Source organism: Sinocyclocheilus grahami, unplaced genomic scaffold (genome assembly GCF_001515645.1).
Source record: "Sinocyclocheilus grahami isolate Dianchi unplaced genomic scaffold, SAMN03320097.WGS_v1.1 scaffold540.1, whole genome shotgun sequence".
NCBI lineage: Eukaryota > Metazoa > Chordata > Actinopteri > Cypriniformes > Cyprinidae > Sinocyclocheilus > Sinocyclocheilus grahami.
The window spans coordinates 96144-110255 of record NW_015505719.1 but is presented as its reverse complement, the minus strand read 5'-3'; the positions used below and the strand labels follow the sequence as shown (position 1 = coordinate 110255).

At 38.1% G+C, this 14112-nt stretch overlaps 1 pseudogene; it reads left to right on the top strand.

Moving 5' to 3' along the window:
- Window positions 1-14112, top strand: part of LOC107555605 (neuroblastoma-amplified sequence-like) — a 197259-nt pseudogene that overhangs the window by 158216 nt on the left and 24931 nt on the right.

Here is a 14112-nt window from a genome sequence, read left to right as displayed (position 1 = left end):
GTAGTCTGTATAGGAAATATAAGTTGTAGTTAATCATGTAAGCATCTGGAGCTTAGTTAATGTAGTCTTGATATTGCACAGAAAACATCAATAATTGACCAGATTTAAAAGCTTACGAAAAGTTCAAACAAGTTTTTCTGGCTAGTCCAAATTATGTCTGTGACCTTTCTGATCTAACTGGTTGATTTAAGTGTCCGGTTCACCATGCACATTTCCCTTCAAATATATTGGAAAAACATTATTTCTGATTGATATTTTCAGCTCGTTTCTGTCATAACCATTTAAATTAAGCTAAAAGCTAGCTCACATTTCTTTGTTGCTTTAATCTGATTGGTATCGCCTGATTTTGTGAAGTGTGGTTCATATTACATAGTTTGTGTAACCCAATGCACTGAGATTAGGCTAAATATACAAAGCTAGTTTATGTTTATAGAAATAGCTATCAGTGGCCATTTATGTAATCTCTATATTTATTTTCAGTGCAGGAAAATTCCTGTATATCCTGTATCACCAGATCCAGCCCATAGATTGCAGCTGCCAGACGTTCTTTATATATTCTTGCTGCATCATTTTTGTGAAGTCTCAGAACCAAAGCTCCAAACAGATCCACAGACATCAGATCCCTTCGGCTTTTGCGTGCAATCATGCTGACACACACTTCTGCACTGACACACACATCATGCATTCACTGACATAAGCATGCAGCGCCATGCTAGAGCGCACATCACAGGCCGCTGAAGAGGTACGGAGATTACGCCCTGGAGTATCATTCTTTGGAAACTCAAGGGCCCTCCAGCCAGGAACCGCCGTCTTTGTACGGAGCGAAAAGGATTTGGTGTGTGTGGGTGTGTGTCAGCATTACCTGAAAATCTCCCTCTTATGGATACAGAGGTTCAGTTGTTCTTATGCACCGGGTATTCTTGATTGGCTCCTACTTTTATGTCTCTTGATTCTCTCCTCCCCATCCCTTCCTCTCCTGTCTTTTTAAACCGAACGACCTCTATCACTTCTTAGTCAGGGCACAGGGGAAACGGTGGAAGTTAGGCAGTAGGTCAATGAATATTAATAAGACATTTTATACTCCTTCTAAAGGCCAGGCATGACACGTGTCTCCCCCCCCCCTCTCTCCCAGTCCTCTTTCTTACCTTCTTTTCACCCGCTCACCATTTCCACACTGTCTTTCATCCCTCCTGCGACATCACTCCGTCTTCAGTAAATGAAAAGAATGAGTTGAACTCAACACTGACCTTATAGGCCCCTTGAGCCACAGAACCAAGACGGGGTTCTTGCCTAATAGCGATGTATAAAAAAAAATAGCACTTTTCGGTCAGAAACAGGACCTGGCTCGGACACATTTATGTGCAGGCAACCAAAGTTTGAGTCTGATTCAGGTCTTATAAACATTTAGTTTTGCTTATATTTTAAAATTTTTTGGTCACACTTTAGTTTTGGGACAAATTCTCATTATTAACTATTACTTATGACATTTGCCTCAATAAACTACTAATGTTACGGGGCTGACGAGACGTGAGACTTGCGGATCCATGTGCAAGCTTTATTTGATAAAGACAGAGACGTGGTCATACAGCAGGCCTGGGTCAGATGAGGGCAAACAGGTATATGGTGGGCAAAACACAAGAATAGTCCTAGGGCTAGCGCAGGTCGACGATCGGCAGACAGAATCAAAAGGGGCAAGACAAAAGGGGTGAATCCAGGGAACCAGGCGAAGATCAGAAACCGGGAAGGCTAAGGCTAAGGCAAATGACTAGGGCTAAGGCTAAGGCTAAGGCTAAGGACTAGGGCTAAGGCTAAGGACTAGGGCTAAGGCTAATGCTAAGGCTAAGGCTAGGAAAATAACAAGGGCTCCGTAAAGTAGCTATCTCTAGGGGAGTGATAAACGCTGAAACAATACTCGGCAGAGGGAAGGGATAAGAGTGAGTGTTATATAGTGAGGGAGTGATATGAAACAGCTGGGTGCAATCAGTGTAAACAGGTGTGTGCAATTCGTGCTGAGTGCAATCAGTAATGCATGATGGGAAATGTAGTCCGGGGTGCTATGCAACAGTTTGTGTGGTGCGAGAGTCAATGAAAAGGAAAGTTCATGGACCGGATTCGTGACAACTAATTTGATGCTTATTAATAGTAAGGAAATTAAGTTTAGGTATGGGATAGGATTATGCAGAATAAGGCATTAATATGTGCTTTATAAGTACTTATAAACAGCCAATATGCTATTAAAATGCATGTTAATAAGCAAGTAGTTATTAGTGAAAATCAGTCCCTAAACTAAAGTGTTACCAATTATTGTTCTACATTGTCAGCCACCCTTAAAAATTTTTGAATGTATTAAATAAATACAAAATGATTTTCAAATATTTATTGATTTAATTATACAATTTAAATAATAAATGACAGCCATACATTACAAATAATAATGATAAAATATCACGAATCGAATCATAAGTTATAATGAAATTCATATATTTTTATTTTTAAACAAACAGTAATGTTTAATATTTGTATGTTATTAAAGTAAATGTTTTCATTTATAAAAAAACTGTAATCTATTCATTTCTTTATTAATCATAATTATTACTAATTATATTACACAATTGGGATGCTTAACTATATTAACCAGTTAAGTTTTGCTTTTGAAAAACATTTCTATACTGGTTATAAGTTATATCTGCCCCTGACCAGCAATATCTATCCACCATGAACCAGGATAAATCAGCCTAGTGTTTCATTCATACTGGTCTAATAAAGGTATTTCTGCAGGTTATGTGCAGATGTGTTGCAAAACACATCCAGGAGTTAGAGCCCTTGGTAGGTGCATTAGGATTTCTCTCTGTTTTTGACTGAAAGATGTTTGTAGACCTCAAACTGAACCTGTATGATGAGTTTGCAGTCATCACATGGTTCACCCTTCCTCTGATGTTCAGGCCCAACTGAGTCTGTCCTCTTCCTGACTGTTTCATCCTCAGTCCACGACCCGGAGGAGTCTGAAGTTTACACAGTTCCACCACGAATCCCTTTCGTTTGATAAATAGAAAAACAAGATGTTATGTTATATTATGAAGTAATCCCTTTTAAGGGCTCATCTCCTGCATCTCCTCCCTGCTCTGGCCTTAATTTATTCATTATGCATAAGCTTTTTATTATTAATTTCCTCGTATTCTGTCTGCACAGAGTGGTATTATGGAGAGGAAATCAGAGGAAGATGAAATGTCTGTTTTTATATGAGCCACATCTGCCTGGTTTGGTCGAGCTCTTAGACATCCGTTCTCTCTCTCTCGCTTTCTTTCTCGGCTGTTTTCTTGCCTGATGGCACGGTCCGGAGATCAGTCTCAGAAAATTGCTGAGCGTTGTAATTGACTTTGGCCAGGTTGGAGGCCAGAGGTACTGTGCGTCTGTAGTTATGCCTTGAAAAGACTTATGATCTAATCCCACCAGGGCAGGCCTGTATTTTACCAGTGTAAACTGCCTAAATACACACTGACTCTGTACTCTACTGATGACTTGCATATGCAGGTTTACGTTTGGTTAGTGCACATGGACATGTTGAGCATGGAGATGAATGAAACGCACAGAACCTTATTGGAAAGAACCTAAAGGGACTGATCACCCAAAAATGTATGAGTCCCATGTTGTTTTGGTCTTGGACTCCACTGACTTGTAGTGTCCATGGAAACGGTGTCAGTGCAGTGTCAAAAACAATTTTTTGACCATTCCAAATATTTTCTTTAGTAAAATAATGCTCCTTTAATCAGTCAATCATACAGTGTTGTTCCTTGAATTCTTTCAGCCTATCTATCTATCTATCTATCTATCTATCTATCTATCAGGGGTGGAACGGTACACAGATGTCACGGTTCGGTACGTACCTCGGTTCGATATGTTTTCGGTACAACAGGGGGAAAAAATCTACTATGCTCGGTTTCTTTTCATTTATTTTGAACAAACAGTAGTACAAATTAAATTTTTTTCCACCTAGATGTGAAAATACTAAATATTATTACATTGTTAAATATATCATCTGCAGTACATATATACTGTACATACAAGGAATACATTCTTGAAATATATTTGATTTAGTTTACAGATAAACAAGGGAAAAAACAGTGCGGCACGTAACGTAGCCTATATATGCTGAGTTTCAGTTTGTTTTTGTGACAGGCTTAATTTGTTCACAGAAAGGAAACTCAAATGGCAGAAAGGGACATCCTATTTGTTTTCTTTATTTTACAAAATGCTCTGAGCTCAGGATGGCCTTAATTTATTCATTATGCATAAGCTATTTATTATTAATTTCCTCGTATTCTGTCTGCACGTGCTTTTCAGAGTGGTGATCTGGAGAGGAAATCAGAGGAAGATGAAATGTCTGTTTTTATTTGAGCCACATCTGCCTGGTTTGGCAGGATCAGCAGTATGGGGCATATGCACTCATGATAGGGAAGGAGAGAGAGCTCAGTGTACAAGAGGAACATTAGCAGAACGATTATGGAAAGAGAGAAATGACATATAAAATACAAAAGAGGAAATGGTCAGTTACAGTCAGGCAAGAGGTAGGACCCGCGTTAATATTGGAGAGCTTTCCAGCGCTGAACAGACCTTAAAGAGTGGGAAGACCTGAAAACGGATGCCATGTTTGCTTTATTTCTTCTCAGTAGTGAATAGAACTAAGATATGCTTTACTTGAATATACTCGTGTGTCATCTTCACTTGTTTGTTCATTTGCATTATTATTTTCCTTTCGTTTAAGCTATGATAAAGACATTTATTTATTTATTACTTATAAGCCTGGAGCGATTAAACCTTCTGCACTGTCCGTTTCAAGTGTTGGAAAAGTACGATCGCATACTCTTAATATTGTTTTCTTTTTTTCCTTTTGGTTCCTATTTTAGTGATTGCTATAACCCCTTTAATCATTGCCTGTGTTGTATAGTGTGTGCATGAATTTGGGGGTGGAGACATCAAGATAGGGGTGTAGTCCTTTTGGGTAGGGGCGTGTTTGTTTTGGTGATTTCAAATATCAAAAGCATTTTCCAGAAATCACTTACTGCACCTTTAAGGTATCTAAAATATGGTCATGCAGAATAAGGCATTAATGTGTGCTTTATAAGTACTAATAAACAGCCAATGTGCTGGTAATATTCATGTTAATAAGTAACTAGTCAATATTGAGAATTGGTCCCCAACTATAAAATTATTTTTATTTTTAAATGTTTATTTATTCATTTGATTATACAAGTAAATCATAAATGAAAATCCTTATTACATTATAAATTATCCTGAATAATAAATGTCAAAGAAATTAAGATAGCGTCTATATTTATATATTATGAAAATAAATGTTTTTATTTATTTTAAAATAAACAATAATGTGTAATATTTTTATTGATAATTGTATTTACACATTTCTATTAGCTTTAAGGGTGTCTGAAAAATAATATATACTAATCCTTTTTACAACGACAATAATAACAATTATTTATTTATTTTATTTTATTTTAGCTTTTGAAAACCATGTCTATGCTGGGTATGTCTGCATGTGACCAGCACTATCTGTCCAGCGTAAACCAGCCTAGCATGTAAATTCATACTGGTCTAATAAAGGGATTCATAGACATGTTGCAGAACACATCCAGGAGTTAGAGCCCTTGGTAGGTGCATTAGGATTTCTCTCTGTTTTTGACTGAAAGATGTTTGTAGACCTCAAACTGAACCTGTATGATGAGTTTGCAGTCATCACATGGTTCACCCTTCCTCTGATGTTCAGGCCCAACTGAGTCTGTCCTCTTCCTGACTGTTTCATCCTCAGTCCACGACCCGGAGGAGTCTGAAGTTTACACAGTTCCACCACGAATCCCTTTCGTTTGATAAATAGAAAAACAAGATGTTATGTTATATTATGAAGTAATCCCTTTTAAGGGCTCATCTCCTGCATCTCCTCCCTGCTCTGGCCTTAATTTATTCATTATGCATAAGCTTTTTATTATTAATTTCCTCGTATTCTGTCTGCACAGAGTGGTATTATGGAGAGGAAATCAGAGGAAGATGAAATGTCTGTTTTTATATGAGCCACATCTGCCTGGTTTGGTCGAGCTCTTAGACATCCGTTCTCTCTCTCTCGCTTTCTTTCTCGGCTGTTTTCTTGCCTGATGGCACGGTCCGGAGATCAGTCTCAGAAAATTGCTGAGCGTTGTAATTGACTTTGGCCAGGTTGGAGGCCAGAGGTACTGTGCGTCTGTAGTTATGCCTTGAAAAGACTTATGATCTAATCCCACCAGGGCAGGCCTGTATTTTACCAGTGTAAACTGCCTAAATACACACTGACTCTGTACTCTACTGATGACTTGCATATGCAGGTTTACGTTTGGTTAGTGCACATGGACATGTTGAGCATGGAGATGAATGAAACGCACAGAACCTTATTGGAAAGAACCTAAAGGGACTGATCACCCAAAAATGTATGAGTCCCATGTTGTTTTGGTCTTGGACTCCACTGACTTGTAGTGTCCATGGAAACGGTGTCAGTGCAGTGTCAAAAACAATTTTTTGACCATTCCAAATATTTTCTTTAGTAAAATAATGCTCCTTTAATCAGTCAATCATACAGTGTTGTTCCTTGAATTCTTTCAGCCTATCTATCTATCTATCTATCTATCTATCTATCTATCTATCTATCTATCTATCTATCAGGGGTGGAACGGTACACAGATGTCACGGTTCGGTACGTACCTCGGTTCGATATGTTTTCGGTACAACAGGGGGAAAAAATCTACTATGCTCGGTTTCTTTTCATTTATTTTGAACAAACAGTAGTACAAATTAAATTTTTTTCCACCTAGATGTGAAAATACTAAATATTATTACATTGTTAAATATATCATCTGCAGTACATATATACTGTACATACAAGGAATACATTCTTGAAATATATTTGATTTAGTTTACAGATAAACAAGGGAAAAAACAGTGCGGCACGTAACGTAGCCTATATATGCTGAGTTTCAGTTTGTTTTTGTGACAGGCTTAATTTGTTCACAGAAAGGAAACTCAAATGGCAGAAAGGGACATCCTATTTGTTTTCTTTATTTTACAAAAGTTCAATGTTTTGTTTTCATTGTGAGTGTACACAAATAAAAGCAGACCATTATTAATAAGACAATAAGTGTTTAAAGTTGATTCTGCTGGTATGAGGAAACAGTTGAAGTGATCGCGTCGGCGCACACACACACACACACACAAAACACATCAGTTCCAGCATTGCTAACTTTGACAGCACAGTGAACCAAACATCAGCGTGCCCGCCTCTGTGTCACAGTTGGAACTGAAGTACAAAGCCTATAATTTACATAATAAATAATAATTTAGCATTCAGATACGTTACATCGCAAATATGGAAATATTATGGAATATTTGAATTTGTGCCGAAAGAGAGAGGTAGGATACACGAGCACAAAGCTCCATTTCACAAACAGTTGAGTGCACAAGCCTTTAAAGTATACTCCTTTGCCAGTCTGTGAGAGACGCATTCAGAGTCAGCACATGGTCACTGTCTAGTGGGCTTTGTTTTCAAGTGCACAACTCACAGGCCATGGCATTCGCTGTTCTTCTGTTGGCGGCCGGTTATCAAACAGCGTTGCATTGCTGCGGGCGCCCCCTTCTGTATTGGGGGTGAAATATCTGTATTCGTTGTAAGGCCTCATGCACCGAACCGAGATGTCCGTATCGTCTGTCTGTCTGTCTATCATCTATTTATCTATCTATCTACACTGTAAAATATTTGACCGTATATCTATCTATCTATCTATCTGTCTGTCTGTCTATTGTTTTATCTATCATTATATCTATCGTTATATCTCTATTGTTCTTTTAATAGTTCTATCATTCTTTCAGCTTATACGTCTGTCTCTGTCGTTCTATCATTCTTCATTCAGACTGTTGATCTGTTGTTCTCTCTATCATCTATTGCTCTATTTCTATCTATCACTCTATTTGTTTCAGTTGTGCTAGTTCTTTCTGTCCATATATCATTCTGTTTATCGTTCCATATGTCATTTAAACTCATCATAGCTGTTCAGCTCATCATCGTCTAAATGTATTTTATCATAACTGGAAGCTCTATTAACCAATCAGAATCTAGGAGTTGAACTAACCGGCACAGGCTAACATGGGAGTTCTGTGCAGCTGCCCGTCTTCAGCTGTTTCCTCTTTGATGGAGAGATCTGCTCTGTACTCTTCCTTTCAGAAAAAGAGAGCTGGTGCTGATGCCCTGGAATTCTATTTACGCCCACCTTTTTTGCTTCTCTTTCGCTCCTCCCCCTGATGAGTGGCTGTCTGTTGCCTCTCAGATCAATTCGCCCCTCAGCAACATGGGAAGCTTAGACAGTTTGTGAATGTGTGTGTGTGCAAGTGCATGTCCAATTCTTTATCCCTATGCATTGATGTGTAAACCTATTCATAAGCATGCAAGTGCATTTGGGCTATCTAGCATGTCTAAATATAACTACAATCACAAGTACAAGCGGATTCGGCTTGTCACTGTGCACTTATTGTGCCTAAATACTACAGTGATCAATAGAGATCCATCTCCTCCTCAGCAACACTATTTCCTGTCTCTTTCCCAGCGCCAGCCTGACAGATTAGAAGCTTTGTAGCCATTGAAGTACAAGCGTGTCGTAAAACAAAAGGGACCCGCTCTTGTTCTGTCCAGTTAAAGGCTGGTAATTACCAGCCAGCCATTTCTGATGTTTACAGCATCCAGAGAGCCACAACTGTCAATGTCGTCTTGCTAACTGTCTGCTTTTTTTGCATTTAGATAGATGAGGCAAAACAACTGAAGAAGTCCTTTATATTTCCTTCAAGATGATTTTTCTTTCCACAGGCAGGCAGCCTTTTACTATTTGGTGCTATTTAACTAAAAGCTCCTCACGGTTGGAGTGGTATGTTTATGTATGTGGGTAGGCAACCATTAGCTGTCACAGGCTGAGAGGGAGCCCAGCCGAGTTAAAAGGAGCAACTTGCTCCAGCACCGCAAATCACTGTATATGAGAATTTCCACACTGACGGACTCGAGCGCAAATACACAGACACACACATACCAAACTAACCCATAAATGTGCAGTTGTTGTGTGTCTGCATGTGGCAGGGAGATTTCCAGCAGGTGGTGGAGCGTTGGAGTGGGTGGATGCCTTGAAGTGTGGCGTAGCTTGATGGCACTGCCGCAAACTCATTCAATTTGTCTAAGGATCCCCCTCCGCACGCACACACACAGATTGTCTTTTGGCGGCGTGGGCAGATGCTCTGAAGCAGGGAGAATGGTTTCACCAGCGCGGGCTCTCTTCGTCTCCCCTGGGGTCTGTTTTAAAGGATGATGGGATACGGGAGGGTGGAGGATATGTCATATTATTTTATTCTCATCTTTCCCTCCTGCCCTCGCGCTGATGTGCGTGGACGTAGTTCAGCGAAACAGGCCTGCTTTATTCCATGTTTTGTCCTCTTCTAACCTCCTTGTCTCTGTCGTTCTTTCTCTCAGAAGTGTGTGTGGGTGATTATAGTGTGGATCTGTCTGGCTTTGCTTTTAGCACACACTGTCATTGCTTCTGGTTTAGGCATATATTCTACTAAGTGTGCGCACTGACTAGTCTCTCTAGGGGAATTCCGTATTTGAGTGAAGGTGAAGATGGCCACAGGAACCCTTCGACTTTGTCGCTGATTAGCTTATGGGTTTTTTGACCCGCCATCTACACTCGAGAATGCTGTCAAGGACATCAATGAAGCTTGGCAGAGGGTTAGGCATTTAAAGTAGCACCTCAGAGAAGTGCAAAGTTCTCTGCTTAAACCCCAGCCTGCTTTCTCTACTGAAATATCATGCTGTACAGAAAGTGTTCAATTACTTTTAATTTGAATTTAATTAAATATAGTACATTAAAATAATTTGTTTTTTCTTTAGTTTTTTTTTGTTGTTGTGTGTGTGTGTTGTTTGTTTTAGTTTAGTTTTTTCTTTGTTTGTTTTTTGTGTGTGTTTTGGTTTTGTTTGTTTTTTGTTTGTGTTTTTGTTTTGCTTTACTTTTCTTTGTTTTTGTTTCGTTTTGTGTTTTGTTTAGTTTTGTTTTTCCATTTTCCCAAAAAAATTGTCTTGTGCAGGATTGCAGTTTTATATTGTTATTAATTTTTTTATTTTTTTGTCTGGCTTTACTTTTGAGCACACGCCATCTTGAGTGCTTCTACTATGTGTGCATTGACTAGTCTTCCTAGGGGAATTCCACAAGGCCAGTGAACCTGTTGTATTACTTTATCACTGGTTAGCTTTTATGTTTTCCAACCCACCATCTATACTGAGAACATTGTCAGGGACATCGATGAAGCCTGGTAGTATTAGACATATAACCTCATTTAATCTCAGAGAAGTGCAGTGTTCTGTGCTAAAACCCAAGCCTGCTATCTCTGTTGCTGTTAGTATTTCATATGAATGAGGAACACCATTCAGGCCAATTAATATGTGTTTGTTTTTATGTTCTAACCAAAACATTTTAATAGAAAACTGAAGAGCCTCGGAGACCCGTGAACTGCAGGGCCTCGGTTTGCCTACTCCTTTTATCCAATTAGGAGGAGAGATTGATATGTCTCTGGAATGCATGCTATGTTTAGGTGTTGCCTTAATGGTTATTCTCAGATCATAATAAATGTAGGTCAAACATGATTGGCTGTAATGGGTTTAATAGGCAGGTTATTAAAGGGTTACTCCACCCCAAAATTCTGTCATTAATTACTCACCCTCATGTCGTTGCAAACCCGTAAGACCTATGTTCATCTTCGGAACACAAATTAAGACATTTTTGATGCATTCTGAGAGCTCTCTGACCTTCCCATAGACAGCAATGTAAGTAACACGATCAACGTCCAGAAACGTAGCAAGGAGATCGGTAAAATAATCCATGTTGACATCAGGGGTTCAACCGTAATTTTATGAAGCTACGAGAATACTTTTTGTACGCAAAGAAAACAAAAATAACGACTTTATTCAACAATTTGTCTCCTCTGCATCACCGTAGCGCCACTTTGGAGAGTATCCACTGAACGCAAACTGCGTCTGCTGTTCTCTGTCAGCCGCACCACACGGATATGTTTTCTACATTTATTTACACTTTGATTTGAACAAAAACAACGTATCTGTGTGGTGCGGCTGACACAGAATGGTGACGCGGAGGAGACGAATTGTTGAATAAAGTCGTTATTTTTGTTTTCTTTGCGTACAAAAAGTATTCTCATAGCTTTGTAGGTCTTGCGGGTTTGAAACGACATGAGTAATTAATGACAACATTTTCAATTTGGGGTGGAGTAACTCTTTAATCGTTTGAATGTGTAGGATGTTGGTTGAATGGAATTATGATGTTGAAAATGCTCGGGCCGAGGTGTCAGCCTAATTGATTTTCACATCAGTGAATAACGGTGAGACAGGAGACAGCAAGAGTGTGAAAGGAAGTGTGGGAATGAGAGACTTTCATGCCAATATGAAGAAATTGTTGCAATATTTTCATTCATTCCATACATATATGGCTTATTCTTAAATTATTTCAATTAATTTCACATAAGTTGCAACTGTGTGTATATTTTGTTTCAGAAAATTTTGCATTTGAAAGGTACTATATATATACTTTTATATTTAATATAAATAAGTAAATATATTTATTTAATTTTTTTTATTAAATATAGTTAATGAAAAATAATGGCTTATGCATAAATGCTTAGAAATGTATTTTTTACACAAATAAAAGTTGTCAATGTATACATTTTATTACAAAACTCCAAACCAATTCAGATCAATTCTCCAAACCACTTGTCCTGTATGGTTGTGTTTTTTGTTCTGTTTGGTTTTTGCATTTTAACTTGCATTCATAGTCTACTAGGCTTAAAAAATTGAGGAGGATTCAAAAAAGTGCTTGTTCAAATGGACATGATGCTACTGGCCTGTGTATGGGCACATATGGACAGATATTACGTATGTTTTATTATGACCTTCATCACAATGGCAATCCACATCAGTTGTTATATCCTTTAGTTTTACTTCAGCTAAATGTTTTCCCCGCAGTCATTTTGATCTGTTATTTTGCCCCCTTGAGTTTTCAGCTATTTTCTGTCATTTCTTGGAGAATGCTGGTACCATGGTATGGAACAGCTCTTTGACTTTTTTTGGTTTTCCCCTCAGAAATCAGACATTTTCTCAGCTGTTAAATTGCGCTCCCGTTGCACTGAAGGGAAATTAATTACTTTCTCTTTCCGCCTCCCTCTTTTGGAGGAGAACAAGAATAAAAGTCACCACAGGGGAGAATTCACTCCTTTTGCCATAGAAGTCATTGCATTATGTGTGTGTGTGTGTGTGTGTGTGTGTGTGTGTGTGTGTGTGTGTATGTGTCCCAGTCTAGCTGTTTCAAGCCCTCTCTCCTTCTCCTAGTATCTCGCTTGCTTTGTCTTTTCACGTTTAGCCCTTCTGCTATTCGTGCATTCTCTTGCCAACTCTCTCCATCTGTAAACATGCTGTCTTTACCTTTTAGTGCTGTAGCCTGAAAGATGTTCTGCCTCTCGCAGATTTAGTCTTGGCTTATGATTAGCTGATAAGCCAAATACTTTATCTTCTACCTTCAGTCTCAAAGATTTGCATATTTACTGTATGGTCATGCATTTTAGTCTTGTGCTTGGTATATAGCTGTTCAGTTCACAGTCCTAAAAACCAGGGAGAGAATTAGCATTTTCAAGCCATGGATTCCCTCAGAAAGTTTATTGAGTCTATGGTTAATGTTATCTCCCTGTTTCATTCTACAACATATACTACCGTTCGAAATGTTTGGGATCAGATGAAAAAAAAATTAAATGTACCGCAGTTTCCACAAAAATATTAAGCAGCACAACTGTTTTCAACATTTATAATAATGTGAAATGTTTTTTGAGTAGCAAATTAGCATATCAGAATGATTTCTGAAGAATCATATGACACTGATGACTGGAGTAATGGCTGCTGAGAATTCAGCTTTGCCGTTACAGGAATAAATGACTGTACATTTTAAAACATAACAAAAAATAGAAACAAGTTGCCCTCCCCAAACTTTTGAACGTTACTGTACATTACAGTCACACCTCAAAATTGCTGTGCAAACAAATTGCTGCGTAATGTTTACACCAGTTATTGAGTATATGTCTAATTAAGTAGACATTTTGTATTTATGTAGCAAGTTGTTTTAAAATAGCATTTTTAGATTAACATTTGAAGTATGGTTTTGCGTAACTTATGTTTAGAAACAATATATAAAATATGAAAGTCTCTTCAAGAACTGTTAACCACAGATTTGACTCATAAAACGCAATTTTAAAAACTCATTAGTAATTCCAGAGGGAACCCTTGTCAAATTAGCATTCTGAATTGGCCTTCAAATAGACGTCATGACTGAACAGCTCTTTATTCTTTTTCCCTTTTGTTTTAATTATATGAAGGTGTATTTCCCCTGCAAAAAGTCCAAAAGACTTGTATCTCTCTCTCTATCTGCTTCCCTTCTTTGTCTCAGTGTGAGATGAAAGATGTCGAGAATGAGGAAAAGCAAAACTCTTTGTTCCTGGAACTTTTGGAGTCCAGTAATAAATGGGAGGAGTTTCAACACCTTATGCTCCTCCTACAGGCGTGGCCACCAGTGACTGACAAGAGCAGGTGAGACTTTGGTGTTGACACTCAATTTCCAATTTAAATATTCACTTTAAAAAAACGTATTATATAAGGTATAATGTACTACTTAACAGATAAATAAAACAATGAAAAATTTAGGAGATTGGTTGGCAGAGACGGCAGTCAAAGTTAATGGTCATTATACTAAATATCTGACTGCAGAATGTCACGATTGACCAATCAGAAACAAGTATTTTAAAGAGACCAGTACACATGTAATCCCTTTTGCCACAAGTATTTTTTTCCCAAAACAATATCCTTGAGAGACAAAATGAGAAAAAAAAAATCCAGAAAATCACATTGTAGGATTTTTAAAGAATTAATTGGTAAATTCCTCGGTAAAATAAGTATTTGGTCACCTACAAACAAGCAAGATTTCTGGCTCTCACAGA